Source organism: Triturus cristatus, chromosome 10, assembly GCF_964204655.1.
Source record: "Triturus cristatus chromosome 10, aTriCri1.1, whole genome shotgun sequence".
NCBI classification, from domain to species: Eukaryota; Metazoa; Chordata; class Amphibia; order Caudata; family Salamandridae; genus Triturus; species Triturus cristatus.
The window spans coordinates 967,138,575-967,160,740 of NC_140593.1; the positions used below are offsets into that span (position 1 = coordinate 967,138,575).

The 22,166-nt window shown below is 41.6% G+C and overlaps 1 protein-coding gene across 1 annotated transcript in view; it reads right to left on the reverse strand.

Moving 5' to 3' along the window:
* The window catches only part of MYD88 (MYD88 innate immune signal transduction adaptor), a 69,828-nt gene extending 48,103 nt beyond the window's left edge, over positions 1–21,725 (reverse strand). Inside the window, exon 1 of the mRNA XM_085628863.1 lies at positions 21,406–21,725. The gene's annotated coding sequence lies outside the window, so the exon portion shown is untranslated. The remainder of the gene's footprint in view (positions 1–21,405) is intronic.
* Positions 21,726–22,166: the final 441 nt, after the last annotated feature.

The following is a 22,166-nucleotide window of genomic DNA, read 5'->3' on the forward strand; positions in this document are numbered from 1 at the left end:
TGAGCCCAGACATTAGCAAAGGTGAAGTGTTAATAGTCTAAATATCCATCTGCAAAGCAGTGATTGCATTGAACTGTATGTGGGACTACTTTAGAACTACACACGTCTGTCTGATCCTGCTAACTCACTCCCACCCCTTCCTCCTTTGTGTCTCACGCTCATCGTTCCTGCTCCTCCATCACACGTTGTTTCTTTCTGAAGTGTTTTACTCCTTGTTTCATCCACACACTGCCATCTCTCATTTCTCTCTCCCTACAACTCCCCTACCTTATCCCACACACAATAAACTTTATTTAATCTAAGTAAATAGACCATAAAAGTACAATAAAAGAAGATACATTAAAATACAATTAACATTACATTTGCTATTATCAGTACATGGTAAAAGCAATTCATAAGAGAGCACTGTCCAGGCCACGACATACCCTGATCCATGACATCCGAACAGCGACAATACATATTGAATAGAATTCGAAGGGAAAGGGAGGAGATCAAAAACCTCAACTAAGGTAAGCTATGAGCTCCACCCAGCATAATTGTCACTTCTGAATGTCTAAGATGTGCTAAGGGGAACACGTAAATGCCAGCTCACCATAGATGTTAACTGCAGAAAAAATGGGGGCCGAGCTTAGTCAAGGATACAACCAGCAATAGCTGGCTTAGTATGGAGATCATGATGCCAGAGTCCAACGCCATGTTCTCACACCTCGGGGTGAAGAAAAGAAAAAAAAGCCAAGGGGGCCACAGCTCCAAAAAGTGAGAAGGGGCAACCTGGGGTCAACTTACTAAAGTGCTGGTAGTGCAAAAGAGGTATTAAATACGACTTAAAACAGTCATCACTTATCAATGCACAAATCTAAGAGTTTGATGGTATTATAAAGTGCGGGTTCGAAATCAGGTCCCCCCTATGCAGAGTCTCTCTCCGCAGGCACACTAACGTAGGGAAAACAGAAGGAAGGGGGGGGGGGGGGGGGAAAAAACACATAGTGAACAGCCACGGAACTGCAACGTCATCTTATCAGGAATCATTGATCGCTGGGCAGCCCAAGGGTAACTGTCCCACTGTTCCCCAAGGACCTCCTAATCTTTGTTACCAGTCGGAGATAGGAATAAACAGTTTATATCATTTGGTAGGAAGCTAGGTGTTGAAGGAAATAAGTGCCTGCGAGAAATGTATTAAGGAGAGTTTGTTCAAGAGAACTTGAACAGTACATGGATCTAGGTTTAGAATAAAACCTGCAACAAAAAAACATAACATGTAAAATACTTTGTGGAAATATCAGATCGCAGGGGCATGGATCAAGGTCACACTCCGAGTTGTTGCAGTGAGGGAATGCCACCAGCCAATGGAACAGGTTACGTCTGAACGTGGATAGGAGAAAATTCTGATGATACGGAGTAGCAAATAATGCTGCATAACTTCCGTAGTGGCCAGAGAAGTATACAATATGACAGAGGGCACGTTCCTGACCTTCTCTCACCTTGCTGCCCAATACTTTGCTCAACACAAATCCTGCAAGGACCCTCTGCTGAGTGAAAAAAGGGATGAGGGATTCCTAACAGCTCTGGTCTGGACATGGCCAGAGTCAAGTCCCTAATCTCCCTCAGCCAAGGAATATCAAGGCTCCGATCCAATGTCAGGCAATCTTCAATGAGCACTCTGTTAAGTACCAGAGCATTGTTGGTCAAAACTCGTCACCACCGCATGAGGGGGCGGGTCTGTGTTTTGTCCTCTAAAGGGATTAACCTCAACTCATTGAGACAAATATTATCACCCCCCTCTTATCCACTCTGTCTGCTTTCCCATTTAGGAGGCTTTTCAACGTATTTGTATATTTGGGCTTAATAAAATGAATATAGTTGTATAAATCTATTTACCCAATTACATATATTGTATATCTCATTTGCCTAGAGAGAACCAGTGAATCATATCGTCTTTGACTGCGCAAACATTGCCTTCAGTCATATAATTGACGCCCAACCAAATCCAAGATAATTCAGCTCTCTAATTTTTGGTATTCAGTAAGTGAAGTAGCCTTTTCTTACCCTTTCCATTTGTAGCAATATGTGATGTATTGATGGGTACTTCAGCTACATAAGGCTATCTGATTTGACTGCTTTTATTTGTTTGATCTTTCTTCTGAATACTTATTCTTTATTATTCTACTGTTTTTCTAAAAATGTCCTTATTTTGACTTTTTCTGAATATTTGTGTTCTCTTTGTTTATTTAAATAATTAGCCTTTGTATAGACAGGATCACTGTATTATAGTAGTGTGAATAATGAATAAAAGAAGATAAGGAGATTGTATATATGTATATAACTAATGGAATGTTTTAAAGATTGGGCACGCTCTGCTCTCAGTTGGTCATTCTATCTTTTTGACGAGCAATCAAATAGGAATGATTAATTTGAGATGTCTATTCGAATGCTTAATATATCATTTTGTACCCCCCTTTTTTGTCCTGTTTCAAACTATTCAGTTATATATATATATCTTTTCCGTAAGCATTGTACTTAAAGTGTTTAAAATCACGGTGCACATGTATATAAAACATTAGAATGTAACCACTCTCTTACATGTTGTTTATATTTTTTTCAGTTTCAGTACAATAGACGGTTTTCCTGATGAAGGCAGTTATGCCGAAACGCGCGTAGTTCTCATCTACTGCATTGTTTTTATTACTCACATGTCTATGTAGTTTTTTTGCTATCTGGTTTCACAATATCTCAATTTTCTGTATTCCCTTCCCCCATTTTCCTTTTTTTGACTGCATTAACTTTATTGTATTTTGTTTGTTGACTTGTAAATATTGTCATATTTAATTGTTATACGCTATATCAAACTAAGATTGAATAATAATACACAAAAAAGAATATGCAATGAAGAAATAACAGTATTTTTCTAATCATAAGCGTATATAAAGTTTTTGTCTATATGATTGGCACTTGAGTGGTTACATTCATGATTTACATTGGATATATATTACTATGTATATTCATCCACTTGTTATAGTTCTTTACCTACATGCTTTCCCATTTATTCCACCGAGGCTAGGCATTTTTTTTCACTTTCCTAGAAAAGTAACAGCTGTCTATAAAGACTCATCTGTATTCAAGAGCCATGTTTTTGTTTTGATATCAAATGAAGTTCAGTGGCAAGGAAGCTTCATCACAAATATTATTTTGTATGTCGAAAAAACTAAACGAGGACTATAATGAAGGCTTCCTAGCCATCCAACTTTTATTTGGCATTGAAACAAAAACAGGACTGTATTGAAGAAAGCTTCCAATGTAGATTGCATTTCAGTTTGTCAACTTGTGTAGATTTAAATGCTCTTATGCCGTGTACACCTTTGCGCGCTAACCAGACCTGCGGGCTTTGCCAGTGCTTGTTCTTCTTTATGATGAGAAGAAGAACAGAAAGCTAGCAAAGTCTTTTATGTGCATGGGGTGATAAAAGTCAGACACGTTGGAATGATGAAGATGTGTTTAATATGTACGGAGCCATCCATGTGTATTCTGTAATGTAGGCTGTTGAGGAGACTTGGGCAAACATAAGGTAGCTTTACTTATGGAATTGTTGAAGGGGTCCTGGGATTGAAAAAAAGTATGTTGATGGTGTAGATCATGTTCTGTATGGGTGCAAAACTAATTTTAAAAACAACTAAAATAAATCAGCGAGACAATTTAATGCAAAAATGAGAAAATAATAGGTTTGAAAGAAAAAGGTGGACGAAATACAAATGATAAAGATAAGCCATACATTTAAAATAGTAAAAATGTGTATATTTTATGAGTCATAGACTTCTTCTGAAACGGAAAGTATTTCTCATTAAAAAAAAATTACAAAAAAATCGAAAGCTCTTTGCACAGGTCTATAAACTTGGAAACGTCTGCACTGCAAAGGTTAAAGGTACCCTTTAGCTTTATAAGAGGTGCCGAATATTATACGGTGGCCCAATATACACCTAGGACTGGAATTACTATACTTTTGCACCAGTGCACGTGCGAAACAAAGGAGTGTAAATTACAGTGTCAAACAAGTTTCTCACAAAAATGTTTTTTCTGCCGAACAGTTGGCACACCTGAACTGCAAAACACCGCTCGCTTTTTTTTGCACTGTGCAAGTGCAGCACATGACATTGGCGTGCTGCTTTTTGTACACGGAATGCTGCAAATTGAATGCTGCAAAATGCATTCTTTGCGCAATTCAGCGCTACAGAATTTCACAGCGAGGCACAAATTCATATCTGGGATACTGAATAAAAGACAAGTTTTTTAAAAAAATGGGATGAAGATCAGTAGGGTTCCCTTGTATCCTTACCTGGGAATATTATTGGACGACAGACTGACCTGGCGCACTTTGAAGACCAGCAGGGCAGCTGCCTTGGCCAAGAGCACAGAAGCGGTCCTAAGACCTGCAACCAGACTAAGCAGCAAACCAGTCAAAGAGCTGAAATCTACAAGGACAAGTGTCATTCAGGTGCAATCTATGGTGCCGGTGCCTGGGGCCTCTGCGACGAACCAGGGTTGGAGAAGGTAGAAAATGGGTTTATTAAAAGGCTTCTTGCTGTACCAAAGTCCACCAGTAGCTTTATTTGTCATTCAGAGACAGGACTGGGGTATACAAGTGACCTTGTGAAACTTCAGCCTATTATTATAGCTGAGAATATGGACGGAGTAGACTACATTAAACCGTCTAATTGTGGCCGACTGTCTAGAACTAGATAGGAGCTCAGAATACCCTGGTTGTCATAAATAATCCACATTTGTAAAGCGCGAACAATCACCCGTTAGGGTCTCTAGACGCTGGGGGCCGTCAGTTAGATTAAGCAAACTATTGCCCAGAGTCACATGGTGCTGGGCTAATCTGCCACCGGCACCGGGGATCGAACCATGATCCCCAGATTCCGGCGTCAGTCACCCTGGCCGCGGCGCCACACCTCTTCCAATATATATATATATATATCTATCTAAGAGCTGTAGTTGGCTGGACTTAAATGAGCGGCTCTAGAGCCCCGCCACCTTTAGAGCTAGTTTTCACAACTCTTTGAAGAAACCTTTGTAGCAAAATGCATAGATGAAAGGATGAGAAATAATTTGAGATTGTCTACAGTCACTGCTCACGTAAAAAAAATAAAAATAAAAAAATAAAAAATAAAAAAAAACGCATCTGCCATGGCCCTGAACCGTACCTTGTATGGGTCAAAAACGTATACCATAGATTTTTGCTAATAAGACTGTCTTAACAGTGTTGTTCACTTTGTCGCTTACGTGAGTCAGGGTACATTCTCTGCGAAGCTTCCGGTTTGTCCAGGCAATGGACTGTCTGCACAGAGCACCTTGCACTTTATCCTCTTCTGCAAAACACTGGGGTCTGCTTATATTTTACCACTTTTGAGGTAAAATTTTGAGATTTAAGGCAGTGCAGGGTTGTAATTGAGGTTTTGCAGAAGTCATCTACTGAGAGGTTATGTTACTCGATTGCAATTTTTATACAGCGAATGAGTGATACGTCTACGTTCTACACATGTCCCATGAAACTGGGCACTTTTGTTCATGACCCTTTTTGTTAATATAGTATGTTGATTTTATATATGGATCTCTTGGACAATGAATCTGAGAGACTTTTAAATCAAGGCTAAAAGGGAAAACAGCACTTTTTTTATTTTTGTACTCTATTACATTGTTTTATTTATTGTTCGTACAAGGTACATAATCATATTTTGTTACATGGCGGACTCACTGAGGTTACTGTTGGAGGATGTGGTTGTGTAAGCAGCAAGCATTGCTGTCTCACTATATTGCACTGTTACCTCTTTCCTTGTATTCAGCAAAGATCTGTCGTTTTTTTCATATATATATATATATATATATATATATATATAAATGATGTATTTTTATGTGAAGTTTAATGATCTTTTTCTTTTAAAAATCGAATAAAGGATTGAATTGCATTGAAATTAACTCTTCGCATCGCACCTAGTTACAATAAACCTAATGTTGAAAGGACCCTGGGTCAGAGCGCAGCGTTCCTTCTTGAGGCTGGGAGGAAGACAAGTCAGTCGACTGGCAGAAAGGTCCTTGCACACGTGAGCATCAAGTGAATATTTGTTTTAATTGGTGCAGAAGCAATGGGACTAAAGGGCCAGAACTCGGCTGCAGCACTAAGTGAATACATGGACTTTGCCTATGCACTGGCACTCCACATTGGTGCCAGGGTCTGATGTTGTAGGCCATCGGAGGCTGAGTATTTTTGTGAAACTGCAATGCACAAACTGGCTGCTTCAGCCGCCTTCCCCCTCATGTCAGAGAGACGATGGGGAAGTGTAGGCCCTGTGAAAACTGGAATTTATACAGCAAGCACACCAGGAAGCTTGACACATGTCCTGTTTGATCACAGAACTGCAGACAGCGCCTGGAGGGACCGAGATCTCCAAGCACAAGGCCACCTGGATGGAGAGGGGAGCTACATAGATAGGCAGAATGGATTGTAAGGGTACGATCATGATGCTTGAGGTGCAGAAAAGGCAGCGCAATTCTGAACGCGTGAGCATGGGATCAGATTATGCATGGCTGTCCATTGATAACGCCTGATAGCCACCTGCTTTCAATCCAAGGTGAGGACTCACCAGATAAGGGTGGACCTGTGGTTGTATGTATAATATCATTCTAATGGTGGCGGCGTTTGTTTGATCGGGAGTACAATAGTGTTGCATGATGTTCATTATTTGCTGCAGTTTCTTAGATGGGTGCCTCAATTCTCTGCCTGTTAATGAGATTGCACTTTGAATTTGGAAAATGCTAATAAAGTTTGTTACAAAAAATCATTGGCTGTCTAGATAACTACCTTATTGTTATTTTTTTTCCATTTATTTTGCCAATTCATCAAAACTGTGAAGAGAGTATTTTTAATATGTTTTCCCTTTTCCTTTCAGGCGTTTCACCTAATTTGACGTGCAGCTTTGAATTATTAGGTCTTTTTTGGTACCATGCAGTTTATCTAACTCTTAGCATTACAATGGAAGACAAAGTCTGGTCTAATCATAAGGAGAGCTAGATAAACTAGGAGACAAAGAGTAATGCATGCATCTACAGATGGTGCGATCTATTGATAAGGAGTGGCACAAATGGCTTTGTGGTAAAAACAATTTGCAAGGAAATGGTAAGTCCACGCTCTAAGCCAGTGGGTCTTCGATATAAAAAAATAAAAAGGAGGAAGCCGCCTTCTGTTTCTGCCCCATAACAAGCTTATGGCCAATGATGGGATTCGCCACTTATCTCTTCAATTTCTGAGGGTTCATACTGATGCTGTAATGCGGTGAAATAAAGGCCTGCCTCTCAGTTTCATGAGGGTAATCAGCAGTGGCAGCCAACTGGCTTACACAGCGACATATGAAAATCTAAACTTAAATCCCATCCTGGACATTAGCAAAAATATTGTAAAATTAGCAGAATGGAAAGAACAATCTTATCTAGAAGTTTGAACACAGATAGCTTTCTTAGACATGTCATCCAACAAGATGTATACTAACAAAGATACATAAATAGATCCCTTTCCACCTGAGGACTGATTAAAGCTGGAATTGCCTCTCCAATTTTGAGGCGCTCTGAGAATGCAGCTCATTTCTTTTATTCCTTGGTTACTAAAATATTATCATTCATTTGGGACACAAAGTATAGTCTCAAACTAGAGGATGTAGAATGGACACCAGTTATAAGGATGACTACTTTAGATATGTGCTCATTGTTTACCAATTATCTAAGCATCAAGGCAATCAAACACTGCTTGCACTGTAGACATTTCAACCTACCTGAACACAACCAGGTGTTCTAAATAATGATGCCTTCATACACGAACAACGTTTGCTGATTGCTGTTATTCTCCTCCTGAGGCTTGAGCCGGGAGGTTGATTTTTTTATATAGTGTGCTGTATCTTATTTTCCTCCCTTGTGTCCGCTCCCCCCTTAAACTGCTTTTAAAATTGAAATCGATTCCTCTACTCAAGCTACTTGAGCGCCGCTCCCCTTACACAGCTTGGACAACGTTATTTTAGTTTATTTTCACTCTTGCCTGTCCTGGGAAGCGGTCGACTGTTAGACCGGCTCCAGGTGGGACTGCAGAGTGGTAAGGAAGTCAGGCAGCGGCCATCTTGGTGAGGGCTCGCGCTGCACGTCGCGCTTCGAGCGCTTAAAACCATACGTCCATGGCTCCGCGCAGCGGACGCGCATTGCGGGCACGCCGATCGCGCGCCGGAGTCAAGCCAGAGTCCTGCCCGTCTGCGACCAGACGGGACGCGGGACAGGAGACTCAGGCCACAGGGGCAACACGCAGGCATCCGAGAGAGCGCTCTTTCCTAAGTCAATCCGCTACACTCGCGAGGCGATATTTGAAATCGGTAAGACCCCCACCCCATCATGTCATCACTCCATAGATCCTAACGTACTATCATCTCAATGCAACTCATGCTACTTTCGCCTTGATGATGCCTCCATCTCTAATAACCCTGTAACCTGTCTTAACCTGATGCTACTTAATTGCAGATCTATGGTTAAACACAAACTGGAACTTCGCGACCTTCTACTTCATAATGATTTCGATATACTGTTCCTAACAGAAACCTGGCTAGAAGAATCTTCATCTCCAGACATACTCGAGGCTGTCCCTCTTAGCTACAGCCTACTGAGAATTGACAGGCCGATACAGCGCGGTGGTGGCCTTGCAATGATCTTCAAAAAAGAACTGGAGTGCACCCTCACTCATAAAGGCATCACTAATAGCGAATGCGGCATTTTTACCATTAAAGTGACCCCTAACATGTCCATAAATGGGCTTCTTATTTATCGGCCCCCTGGCAGTGCTACTCCTTTCTGCAACCAACTAATTGAAATAGCGACGCAACTAGCTATCAAATATAACAACTTCATGATACTAGGCGACCTGAATCTCCATTTTGAAGATCTACTTGCCAAGGTAGCTCAACTCCTTAAGACAGCCTTGCACGCTCTGGGGATCACTTTGTTTTCCACTTCACCCACACATAAACAGGGCCACCTCCTCGATCCCATTTTCGCGACTTGGGAAGGCATTAATATACAACCTCCGGTCCCTATCATATGGTCAGACCACCACATGATCACGTTCAATATACCCAAGACCAGGATTAAGGATAATGCCCACAAACCTGTATATGCCAAACGTCGAAATTGGAAAAACTATACCCCAGAACGCCTCTCTGACGAATTAAAAATTCACCCCCCCCCCCCCCCCCCCCAAGGTCTATCCCTCCAAGACACCTGGAATTCTTACGAACTCTGGTTGGGTAAGGCACTTGATAAAATCGCCCCCTGGACTTGCAAACCCCCTGCAAGGCGAACAAAATCTGAACCGTGGTTTTCAGAAAAATTAAAGGCAGCTAAAGCCCGGTGCAAAGGGATTGAAAGAAATTGGAGAAAGAACTACTCCACGGAACTGAAGGAAAACTACAAACGTGAATTAAAGGACTATCAGAGACTTATAAGAAAGGAAAAAAGTCTCTTTTACCAAAATAGAATTGAACAGTCTATAAATCCCTCTAAAGAACTGTTTCAGATTTATAGACAACTAACAGACACATCGAGCCTGGATACGCAAGACACATACTCTGATGAGTTATGTGAAGAAATTGCTGATTTCTTTGTCAACAAAGTAGACAAAATTCACGCTACTTTCTCCGCTCCCCCCACTCTGGGTACGATACCTCCCCGCCCTCATAAATCCACTCTTACCCATTTCTTCACTCCGGACAAAGCAAAACTGTCTAGCATAATCAACAGTATCCACTCAGGCTCCCCAAACGATGTGTGTCCATTAGACAAATGCAAAGACATCATGGACAGTACTCTCTTGGATCAAATATGCCATCTCATCACCCTATCCTTCAAAGAATGTCACGTCCCTGAGGCTTGGAAAAACGCCCAAGTCATCCCCCTGAAAAAAAAAAAAACGAACACTCCTATTACTCGCTTTCAAAACCTCAGACCAATATCTCTATTGCCTCTTTGCGCCAAAATAATAGAAAAAATAGTGAACTCCCAACTCATGGCGTATTTAGAGCAAGAAAACATCCTCCATCCCACCCAATCCGGCTTTAGACCCAAATACTCCACGGAAACTGCTGTCTTGTATTCCACGGAATTTATCCGCAAGACGGTGGACGAGGGTGAAACTGCAGCGCTGGTCATGCTGGACTTAAGCGCCGCTTTCGATACGGTGCTACATGCCACGCTCTTGTCCCGACTCTCCGACATTGGAGTAAAAGACGGCGCACTGGAGTGGATTAAATCCTTTCTCTCCAACAGAACTTTCCAGCTTCACTGCCCGCCTTTTAAATCATCCTCGCGGACCGTGAGTTATGGGGTTCCACAGGGCTCTAGCTTGAGCCCTACTTTGTTTAACATCTATATGGAACCCCTGGCTCAAATCATAGAGAACTTCGGCGTGGGCATAGTTAGCTACGCCGATGATACGCAGCTCATGTTCAAGCTTACTCCGGATACTGACAAGTATGCCTTAAACTTCTCGGAGTGCATGACTGCTGTCGCTAGGTGGATGGACAGTAATTGCCTCCGGCTAAATGGTGACAAAACTGAGGTGCTTGTGATTGGGAACAACACCTCCCTTTGGTCTCAAGCATGGTGGCCTACATCGCTTGGCGAATGTCCTCAACCGGTTGAGAAAGTCAAGAACCTCGGGATCATGATCGACTCGGATCTTTCAGGTAAATCCCAAGTCCACAAGATCATTGGCAAATGCATCGGAACACTAAGAATCCTTAGAAAAATCATTGACCTTATACCTATTACAGCCAGGAAAACCATTGTACATGCTCTTATCACACCGCACCTGGATTATGGGAATGCCCTTCTTCTGGGCATTAACCAAAAACTTCTTCACCAGCTGCAATGTGTACAAAATGCAGCCGCCCGGGTGGTACTAGGCCTTCCGAAAAGAATCTCGGCCAAGACTGCACTGTCCAAATTGCACTGGCTCCCCGTAAGGGAAAGAATAAAATTCAAGAGCCTCTGCTATGTTCACAGGATAGCCCACAACAAGGGCCCCTCATACCTAAGAAGCCTCATGACCATCCATCGCCCTACTCGTCATCTGAGGTCTTCAGGAATGTCCCTTTTCAAACTACCCCGCGTTCAAAAAGCTAAAATCGGTGGCCGCTCCTTTAGTTTTCTAGGAGTGAAACTCTGGAACGCTCTTCCGATTCATTTAAGAATGGAACCCTCTGAAACCCTTTTCAGAGCGAACTTGAAAACACACCTCTTTCCTCAATAACTCGGGTCCCTTCCCGTCCTGTTGTCGCGGATGAGATTTTTCAGCAATCAGCGCGGGGATACACAGCTGTGCAGCCATGCGCTCAATAAATGTTTTATTATTATTATTATTATTATTATATCCTTGAAAACAATAAAGAGACGTTTTACAGACAGGGGCTACAACAAAACTATCTTAGCCAAACAGAGAGCACTAAAAACTAGGAGCCATGTGTTGCTATTCCAAAACAACATAGGACAGAAGAAGGTGAAAGAATAGCCCTAATTGTACAGCTCAAAGGCTCAGACAAATATGGGCACTCCAGCACTGGCCAGCTCTCAGATTATAAAATTACAGAGTTTAGTTACAATTCAAAGACTATATACACAATTCATGACTTCATCAACTGTAATACGAAATCTGTACTATGTTATTCAATAAGAGTATCAAGCTATGTAGGTAGGCCGCAATATTTCTTGCTTAAAAAAAAGGACTCAAGAACACATCAGAAATCAACAGATAACCTTCTGAAAACAATACATAATGAATCACATTCATCACAATATCATAGATTTAAACTTTCATGGTCTTCAAACAGTACAAATCCATCCGGGTGGAGGGGAAATGGGCTCTAACATTAGGAGGAACTTCAAGCTAAATGGTTTGTTAAACTAGGTAGTATTGACATAGGACAAGACAAAGAATTGCATTTTTTCTAGGAAATTGAAATATGTGCTTGTTTGAGAAAAGATCATGACCTACACACCCCTCATATATGTAGTATTTTACTTCGAATTAGAATGTATATTAATTTCATTATTACTGTATACTACCTATATCTTATGTTTTAAGGTTGATTCTACAAAATGGTTTCTTATTTGCGGATTAAGATTATTGCAATATAGGCTCTGTTATTTCTTGTACTCTTGGCTCCTTATATGCCTGATACACAAATGAGTAAATAAACCTCCAATGGTATGAAAACAATAGGTTATAGATTATTCCACTCACACATTCCTTTTTTTGTTTTTAACACAATTACTAATTATTTCCACTTTACTTACAAACAGGAGTTACTATTACTCATTCCAAAATGGCATCTATCCCTACCTTGAGTATCTTTAATGATTATAGGATTTAACTTATTGGCTTTCGTGGGCCCTTTTTTTAACACCAAGTTGAACTTACCTCTTACATTATATCAGGCAGTATAAAACTGCATTGAGATTTAATTCTTCTCTACAAATGCTGCATAGTCATCAAAAATAGAAATAATTCATACTTACTTCTTCTGAGCATTCTGTGATAAATATTACTACTTTACTTTCTCAGGATCGCCACCCAAAAGGATTAAACTACTATAGAGTAAATCACTTTTAGATAATATATATATGGTCCTCTGCATGCTATCACTAACATGGCACAGGTTCACCTCACTCTTCTATTTTTTCAATTTTTGTTGTTGTCCGTAATATTCTTACTTCTTATCCCTTTTCTGGTGACTCTCCTGGATCACTTTTTATAACAAATAAGGTTTGCTGATGCCACACTGGATTATACTTTTCCAAGAGGGGAGGATATGTTTGCTGACTTGCATTCGTTTCAGAGTTTTAATAGGTCACCACAATTGATTCATGTTTGGTACTGCCTTTTGTAATATACACGTGATTTAGTGAATAAATATTATTATAGTTGCCTTTTTATGCTTGACAGCTTTCAAAGAGAACTACGTAAGGGCGAACCACATGTTGGGTGCTGCGCTCTTAACCACAAAGAAATATACACAACACTGCAATCAATTAAATATTGTTCATTTGAACAGGAAGAAGAATAAAGATTTTTTTAAGATTACTATTGTTATATCAAGATTAAAATGATCATATCACAAAGCTGATGATTTATTTAAGGTGTGCACCAAACCTTGATATGCACTGCAAACGGCTATTGGGGTAGTGCATCATAATAAAGATAACTGTGTGCAAAAGGCCTTTCACACTTTTGGTGAGTACCACTCAGTTAGTAATTGCACCAATTTATTTTCTGCAATGCAAGAATGTTGCAGTAAGTTCCATAAAAAAACAGGCATCTTATTTTAGAAGCTTTGTTACGTTTCAATTGTGTTATGCCTTGTGCCTCCAAACTAAAGGGACACGTCTGTACCATCACAGGCCTCTGTGAAATCCATATATTTTTCAAATCGATCTACAAAATTATCTCCGATTTTTATGTTTGGAGTTCAATACTCCAATTACAAATTAGTTGGTGAACACAAATACAAAGAGGGGGTCAAGCGTGAAAATTCACAGAAAGAGCTGATCGAGCGCAGAGACAGGAAGGGGTCTTACTTGGCTGTAAGAGCACAAGCCGAGTCATTAAAAGATTTGGGGGCATATTATCAAGAACGGCGCAAACATTATCGCTGCTTTAACGGCAGGAAACTGCCGCTAAAGCGGCGATAAGGGGCTTGATAATATGCCCTACAGAATTCCAATAGAAGCCCATGTTTGATGTCCTTGACACCAGAGCCTGGGCTTCTATTGCTATTCTCTAGGGCATATTATCAAGCCCCGGCGATAATGTTTGCGCCGTTCTTGATAATATGGCCCTCAGAATGGAAATTGTGGAGCCAACGTCACCTAAAAAACACAATAGATTCTTTTTAGTTAAAAATAGGTTAGTTTGAGAATGCTTGTGTTTCTCTTCAGTACAATGGACTATACATCTCTGCACTGACATTTCTCAAAATACTTTTTTTTTTTTAAACAAACGTTTTACTACCTTCAACAAACCGACAAAACTGCAATGAGCGAACCAAGAGATGTCTCTAGGTCATTTACAACGTATATCTTGGCAAAATCATTGTTGTTATGTGGAGCAACATTACTGTCTATTATACCATATGTGGACATTTTGTCTTCAAGGTGGTCCCAGATTAGTAAAATGATTTGCATAATATCGCACAGTGTGATCAAATGAAGCTGAGATCTGAACCACGTTTTCCTGGTCATATAAAGAATTAATTCAACCACTGGCTGAATATCTCCTTCTCTGCCACTTTGCTCTCAACGGAGAATGCTTTGTGTTCAATTAATATTCGCTTCAAAAGACGTATCAAAATGTCAACACTACTTTCTTCCTCAATATAAGAGAAGGGAGGAGGCTATTTTTAAGTTGATGGCACGCCTCTCCCTTCACTGCACGAAAAGTGAAGAGGGTCACCACCTCAATGACGGCATTTACACTGAATTATCAAAGCAACAGAACCGACTCTCAGTCCCCACAGGTCTTCAACGAGACGCTTGTGAACTGCAGCTCACACACAGCAAAAACGCACCTTTTTAGATTTTGAACCATCAACTGTCAAGTGGTTAAAACTTTCTTTTTATCCTTTAATATTGCAATAGGGAGGGGGCAAAGTAGCTCTATTGTGACTCGCAAGTGCCCACGGCATGGGACTAGGGCCAAGCCCGAGCCAGTCATTCAGCCTGAACCTTGCGTGGCTTGCAGATAATTACAGATACAGTCCCACGCCTGCCTATCTTCAGATACAAGCAGTCCTGTAAAATAGTGTAAAATAACCCATTAAGTTTTCTATGATATTCAGGGGCAGCTTGTTTAGGCAAACTATTTGTGATGTACCACCAGCCGTCAGCCGCGGTGCGTCCATTGGGGCGTAGGGGCGTAGCCCCACCAGCCACTTGGACCCGCGGCTGCTCACGTATGCTAGCAGTGCAGCGCTGTCAGTTTCCTTTTCCTCTCCTTCACAGTTCACAATAGCGTGGGTGGGACCGGCCGATGAAGGGGGTGGGGCCGGGGGCGAGCACTCCGTTTTGAGTGACAGTGCACAGTGCACACTGAAGGCCAGCGGCGCGCGGCGTATGCGCATACTCGAGTTTGGGTTGTGACCAACCCAAACATGCGCACTGTCAGCCAGTCAGCCACTACTGGCTAGGAGAGCGAGGGAGGGCCGAGGGGGACCCGAGAGGCCGAGGGTTGCTTCATGCAGCAGCCCCCGGTCTCTCCTATGGGCGAGCCCTATCTGTGCCCACACGGTGCTGTAGCCAATTCAGGCGCTGCTAATGTTGCAGCGTCTTCTTGATTGGCTGAGAGACACCGCGCAGCCTGCAAACCAGGCATTGGGTGCCACGCAAGGTATGGCCAATCACTGTGGCTTATGCGAACAGTGATTGGCCATCATCGTTAGCAGGTGCGCACTGGCAGTCCGTCGTCACCGCGCCACACACACCTCGTGGCGGTGTACACTGTGTGGTACTGGCTGGCTGCTGCTCCTGCTCGTGTTGCCAGGTGAGTTTGAATTGGAACTGTTCCCAGACGTAATTGAAGCAATTTCATATTACATAAGTTATTTGAAATGTCAGAAATGAAGCTGGCGTGAAAATGTAGACTAATGGAACAGAAAATGTCTTGTAAGAGCCAGGTTCAAGCAGTAAATGTGTTGGGGGAGGCATTTTCTCCAAGAACTAATCCCCTTACTGGCATTCCAAGTGACAAAGCAGTCCTAAGTGACTTTTGAATTCGAGGTATGCTCTTAAATTCAATTTTCACTCAAAATACTCCGAAATGATTTTTACGTAATTTACACATAATTTCATGTATTTTCCCCAACATTTCGCATAATTCTGTGGATTAAAATTACACAATTTTGCACACCTTTAACTTTATCCTAAGCAGTTTCAGCACAGGCTGTCTGTCGGTTTATCCTCTCTTTAGTGTTTTTTGTTGCAGAGTCTGGCTGGCCGCTGAACTATGTTTCTTTTACTGATACTGCCCACATATTGACCTCACTAAGAAGCGATAGAGCGCTGCACAGGATGGTCCCCGTCTCATGGCCCATGTTCCAGAACACAGATTCCTTACTTTGAAAATGTGCGAACCACGGGGAATATTATCAAGAAACGGCGATAAAATTATCGCCGCTTTAGCGGCAGAAAACTGCCGCTAAAGCGGCGATAATGGCCTTGATAATATGCCCTTGTGAATTCCAATAGAAGTCCATGTTCACACCAGAACCTGGGCTTCTATTGGAAATCTCTGCGGCATATTATCAAGCTCCTTATCGCCGCTTTAGCTGCAGTTTTCTGCTGCTAAAGCGGCGATAATTTTAACGCCGTGCTTGATAATATGCCCCCACGTTATCTTTTCTTACTTCTGTGACTTGTATTTAAGTTTTACAAGACTTCTGAAAGATGACTGAATGTTCCGTGCCAGTGCAAGATTAAATATTTATTTTTCGGTAGAACATAGTATACTAATATAATGTTTGTATTTCATGTGTTTGTATTTCAGTGTGAATGTATATATTAATTGGCTCCCTTAGTTATTCTAGGCCAGCTTATGTCAGCATTTATCGGATGTAAGGAAACACACAAGACTTCCGAGGACCTATAAGCATATGGTATATGTTGATATTGAGACTACTGTAGTATAAATTACTTAATGTTAAATGTTTTATTGTATTAGGTTAATTCTGTTTTAGCGGAGCCATCACCACTGTTTCAAGAAGATGCCAGCTCTGTAAGTCTTCCTCCATAATATATAGGCAAATAATAGGTTACACCAAAGAAAAGACTGGACAAGATATATACCTATGTTTGAATCATGCAGAGATAAAGTACATTTTCTTTCTCAGCTAGAGATTACTCATTGGCTTGTCTGGGAAAACTGAGTCCAGGGCACTGTTTCCTCTCTTCTTTTTTATTTCAATTTCCATTTTCTCCCACTGACTTGACCGCCTCTTCACTATAGTAGATACAGACGTGTATGTTAACTAGAGTAGGGAACTATGGCATAATCTTCCAGCGTTTTAAGATAACCACCCCCTCCTCTCCGCAAGAATCAAAATACAGGTTAGCGTATTTACTAGGTTCTGAAGTATCCAATTTTCATTGGCTTGAGGACTTTTGAAACATCATCAAACTTGGGACTGTTCCCTGTGACCTGTAGCTATATTTATGTAATGGTTGCATCAGAGTGGAAGGGCGGGGAGTAGGCCCTGAGGAGTACTGTCAATGGATATAGATAGTGAAGAACCTGGGGATGGGAGGCCTTCAGGGGCTCTGCATGTGACCAGGTAGGTGGGAAAATGACCACTGCTGAATTAGACTCTTTGGTTGTGTTATTCGTAGAAGAAAAAGCATCATTTCATTGCTTGGTCTAATACATGTGCTACAGATCGCGAACGGCTTACTAGAATGTTGTGGTTGACCACGTCGAAGGTGGTGGAGAGATGAGGTAGGACTTGCATGTTGAAACATTTTCCCAACTAGACTTTCACCACTTCAACAATGAACATTCCTGGTGGGTAAATTTGAACATACCATTTGTTTTTGGAACACTAGTGGCTTTAGAGAGATATTGCAAAAGTGGTGAGAGTTCGTGGACTTCTTTGGTGTAAATAATAGAGAGATGAGGATTATATGAAATGCCGAAATATTCAATGATGCACAATGCATGATATGTGGGTGCCACACACTAGCATTATTGAATTGATCAGGTGCATTCATACAAAAAACGCTACCAGTCATTTCCAGTTGCTGGTATAAAGTGGTATAAAGTGCAGGAATTAAGGTTAAACTGTAAAAGAATTATTTTTTACCATGTGGGGTCTGTATAGATTTTACCAGTGCTTGCTCGTAGTGTGCGTAGTGTGAAGTTTTTCTTTCCATCTTACCAACTAGCCTGCGTATAGGTGTAAAATTGCAAATGGATCATGAAAATGGTGCATACAGAGGCAAATGTGGTATGGATGTATGTACCTGGGGATGGATGTAGTGTCGGCGAGGCAGTACTAGTGATACGAGCTGGCCAGGGAGACATTGCAGAAACGGCCACCTCCTCCTCTGCATGTCTCACCATATCAAGCATTTGATTAGCATAAGGAGGTAGAGCACATAATGAGGGGGCAAAGTATCAGTTTGTCAAGGGTTAGAAATATCGAGACACTCACCACATGCATAAAGTGCATTGTGCAGGCACAATGAAAACAAAGCCACTTTACAGAATGACAATGCTCAAGACCACCACACTGTGGTCCACAGACACATGCAGGTTACAGAACTGGAAGGCATATCAGCAATGTGACAATTACAAGATTTCTATAGGAACCTGACTGGCAGGACAGTAAGAACTACCTGTTTGGCTTGAGAAGGTAAAAAAGCAGATTGTGCATGGCGGAAGAGGCTGTTTGATTGGGTTCTAGTTTGAAAGACTATCAACTTGAGCAGGATTGGAGACAGGGAATGCGCTGAATAGTCGGTGAAGCCTTGTTATAGATCAGGGAATCTTACCATCATGTGACTTCTACATCCATTCATTTACTGATTTATTATTGAGCTTTCAGTGCTTCATTTGTAAATAAACTAGTGCCAGGGCCTACACTATTGCCCAGGAGGCCACTGCAGCTTCTACTACTGACTGGAACTGCCATTACAGCCACACTCAAGTATAAATGCTCCATATTTTTCTTGTAAATGTTTTTATTGAATGTCCAGTCATACAAAAACAACGTTACAAGATACCTGCATTAATATGCCACCTACATTAGCTTGTAGAAATCGTATATGCATAAAATGAGAAAGGATGTTACATTTCTGCCTGTAAGCACATTTACCATCTAGAGTCTGACAATGAAACCTTTGGCATTACATCGGAATATATACAAGTGAATCATTCAATAAACAACTTGCAACAATTTACTTGGAAAAACAACCCTCCCCCACGGGTCACCATAGGAAGCACTTCTCCACATATTACAGCATGGACTAATCGATGTATCGCCCTAGACTAACTGCTGTACCCTCATTCTCAGGACTACCCTCAGTCTTTGATGACAGTTTATAGGTCACTGTGCTAGATTACTATTGTCACTTATGAACTGCACAGTAACAAAAGAATCTGTGACTAAAGCAGTAACCCACTAACCTAGGCACATAAAAAATGATTTTCAAAATGCATGGTACACGTTCTTTGCAGTAGGCATATTAACCCTCTGTGCTACATTAGATAAGTCAAAGCTGCCACTTGACACAACTCTCATCTCTCTCCAGCAGGTACATTAATCACCGACGTAATCTTGACACTTTTATTGTTGCTGGAAAACTGCTGATTCTACAAGGAACTTTTTTGTGCTTTTAAAATTACTGCCTGAGGACCCCCTGGGAATGTGTCACGGACCCCTGGGGGTCCGCGGACCACAGTTTGGGAAACACTGCTTTATACCATTTATATTTGGGGTACTTGCGTGGACCTATGTGAAGTGTGTGTACAAAGTTCAGCTCAACCAGAATCACGGTAACAGCGCATTGCGCTGCCTCTTTTATATTCAGTATATTGTAAGACTGTTTTTCTTCCCCCGCCTTTCCTTGTTTTGTTTCCCTGTTTTCCCCTTGCTTGCCATTCGTTACTCTAGAGTCTAATATTCAGTATGTTGTAAGACTGTTTTTCTTCCCCCGCCTTTCCTTGTTTTGTTTCCCTGTTTTCCCCTTGCGTGCCATTCGTTACTCTAGAGTCTATTCTAATAGAGTCGGAAGGCCGTAGGGGAAGACTGTGGACTTTTCTTCAAGTTCCTGACGCTCCTGCGGAACGAGCCTGGCAACCATTACACTGCTGTGCAACTTCTTCTACTCTTAGAGCTGAGATTTCCATGAGTCTTATAGTCTGAATTCAGCACCTGAGCATAATAGGAAAGAATGTATGAAGCTCTGTGGTAATACTGAATAAGCAGCTACCTATGTTATGCCATCTATTAATGTAATAACTGCACTTTCACAATTGCTTTATTAACCTTCCTGCTTTCTCAAATTTGCTTGAAAATGCACGATTTTTCTTCTTTTTTTTCAAAATTTTCTTGGAGGGGGGTAACCCCCCCAAACCCCCCTTTTGGGGTTCGGGCTCGCTCGCTGCGCTCGCTCGCTACGGTGCTGTATGCTAATTCGTTTGCGCCCCACCACTTTCAAATCTCACCCACCGCCCCTGCCAGCCGTCCGTGTGCTTATGACAGCCTCAGCTGGAGGGGGCATAGGCGGCTTGTTGCCAACAGGCTTCCACGATGGTGTCCAAGAAATTAGACTGTGCTATCTGCTCTCAGCGATATGGACCTGATCTACTCTACAGGCGCAACATTTTTTGCACAATTAGAGGGGTTACTGCATATGCACCACCATCCGCAGCATAATTTGCAGATTCCAACAAAAAGTAACATCGAGTTAAATTTCAAATAGGTCAAAAATGACTAAAAAAAATAGCAACGCATCGTTAGTTGCTGCATTCAGGCGTTAACATGGCACGTGAATCTTTTCCCGCGACAGCGAAATTACCGCGAAATAATGGTGCCATCCTATGCCACATAATATGCATTCCTTGCCGCAGAATTTGGTCGTCCATTTCTGCTTAATTCCAGTGGCTATGTAAATACTTTATGAATGTACAAGGTAACGAGTATTTGGATAATTATAAAGTTCGATAGCAGTAGAATACTCCTTCAAGAAGCTTCATTATTACTTTGGCTTATTTTAAATGACCGATGTCTTCTATTCCGCCACCATTCAAAAACAACCGGACGTTCCGTTTGCACCACTAAGCGCTGTAGCTAAATTACTGAACCCACCTGACGGCTTGCAGCACCGTACAAAAAAACACAACAACATTGATGCGCTTTTATTGATGATGTTCGCGAACCATCGATTTTCTAGGCCAAGGTTGGTAATATGGGGTCAAATAACAATGTCCTCTAATATAAACATAATATCGAAAAGGCGGAAAACACGAAGAAAGTACCCGAACACAACAGAAAGAAGGCAGAATGGCCAATGCAAGCACTACCGTAAAATGTGCACCGATTCGTGGTAAAGAAGTGAGCCGTTCCAGAACCTTTCACAAACACAAAGGCCTCGTCAGGTTAGTAAGCGCTGTATAAATTAGGTTACAATACAATGCATCATAAAAGCATGGCAATCGTAGGCTACTAAAAAGGAAATATGTAAAATGAATAAATCCAATCTATTTAAAGCTAATGCCCTCTCAAAACCTGCAGCCTTCATCTAGACATTTATATTACATTTTCCTCTTAGAGGCCGTACCTGAGCTGCGGAGTCTGCCTATGTCGAGCTGGAACCAGGAAGCGCTTTACTAACTTGACAGCCAGGCGTAGAGCCACACACCCTGCAACTAAATTCTGTTTTTTTCGGGTTAAGCCATATGAGAAGTAGGGGGGGGGGGGTTAAGGCCGTTGTAACGTTACAAGACGCAAGTGCTCCGTTTTTCAATGCAGGGGAGTAAATATTTCTCGTGATGTTTGAAACACTTTCAAGAAATTCGTAGGCAGCTGTCAGTTTGCAGGGAAACAAACTGGGAGTTCGCGTTGCTTAAAAACTTCACCTTGAATATTCGAAAGTGGATTGACCCAACACAGGAAGTTAGTTTCCTGGCAGGCTCCCCCCAGCCGCCGAGGAAGTACGTGATATATTTTGTTGCTTAATATCTGACTGGGAAACGCCGCTGATGTTTTTACTTCGTCACCAGAATGTAAGGGTGCCGCGAGCTAATCTTTGCGTCATCGCCCTGTAATGTTGCCTGTGTATTTCAGTTCTTTATTTAGTTGCAGGAATTCGATCACATACACCTGAGTGACGTGGGAGACTCCTTCTTTTTTCTTGCATAAAAAGTTTCTATAACTTATATAGGGATTACTCCCTCAGTCTAACGCTAGGTAGTGGGGAAGTTAAAGTCTCCCTATTTCTTCCTGGGAAACTTCCCTCTTAGCTGCTTCCAAAAGATAAAAACTTTAGAGGGCGACAGCCTGACAATGCTCTAGTACCTCACAACTATCTTCACCGGCAAA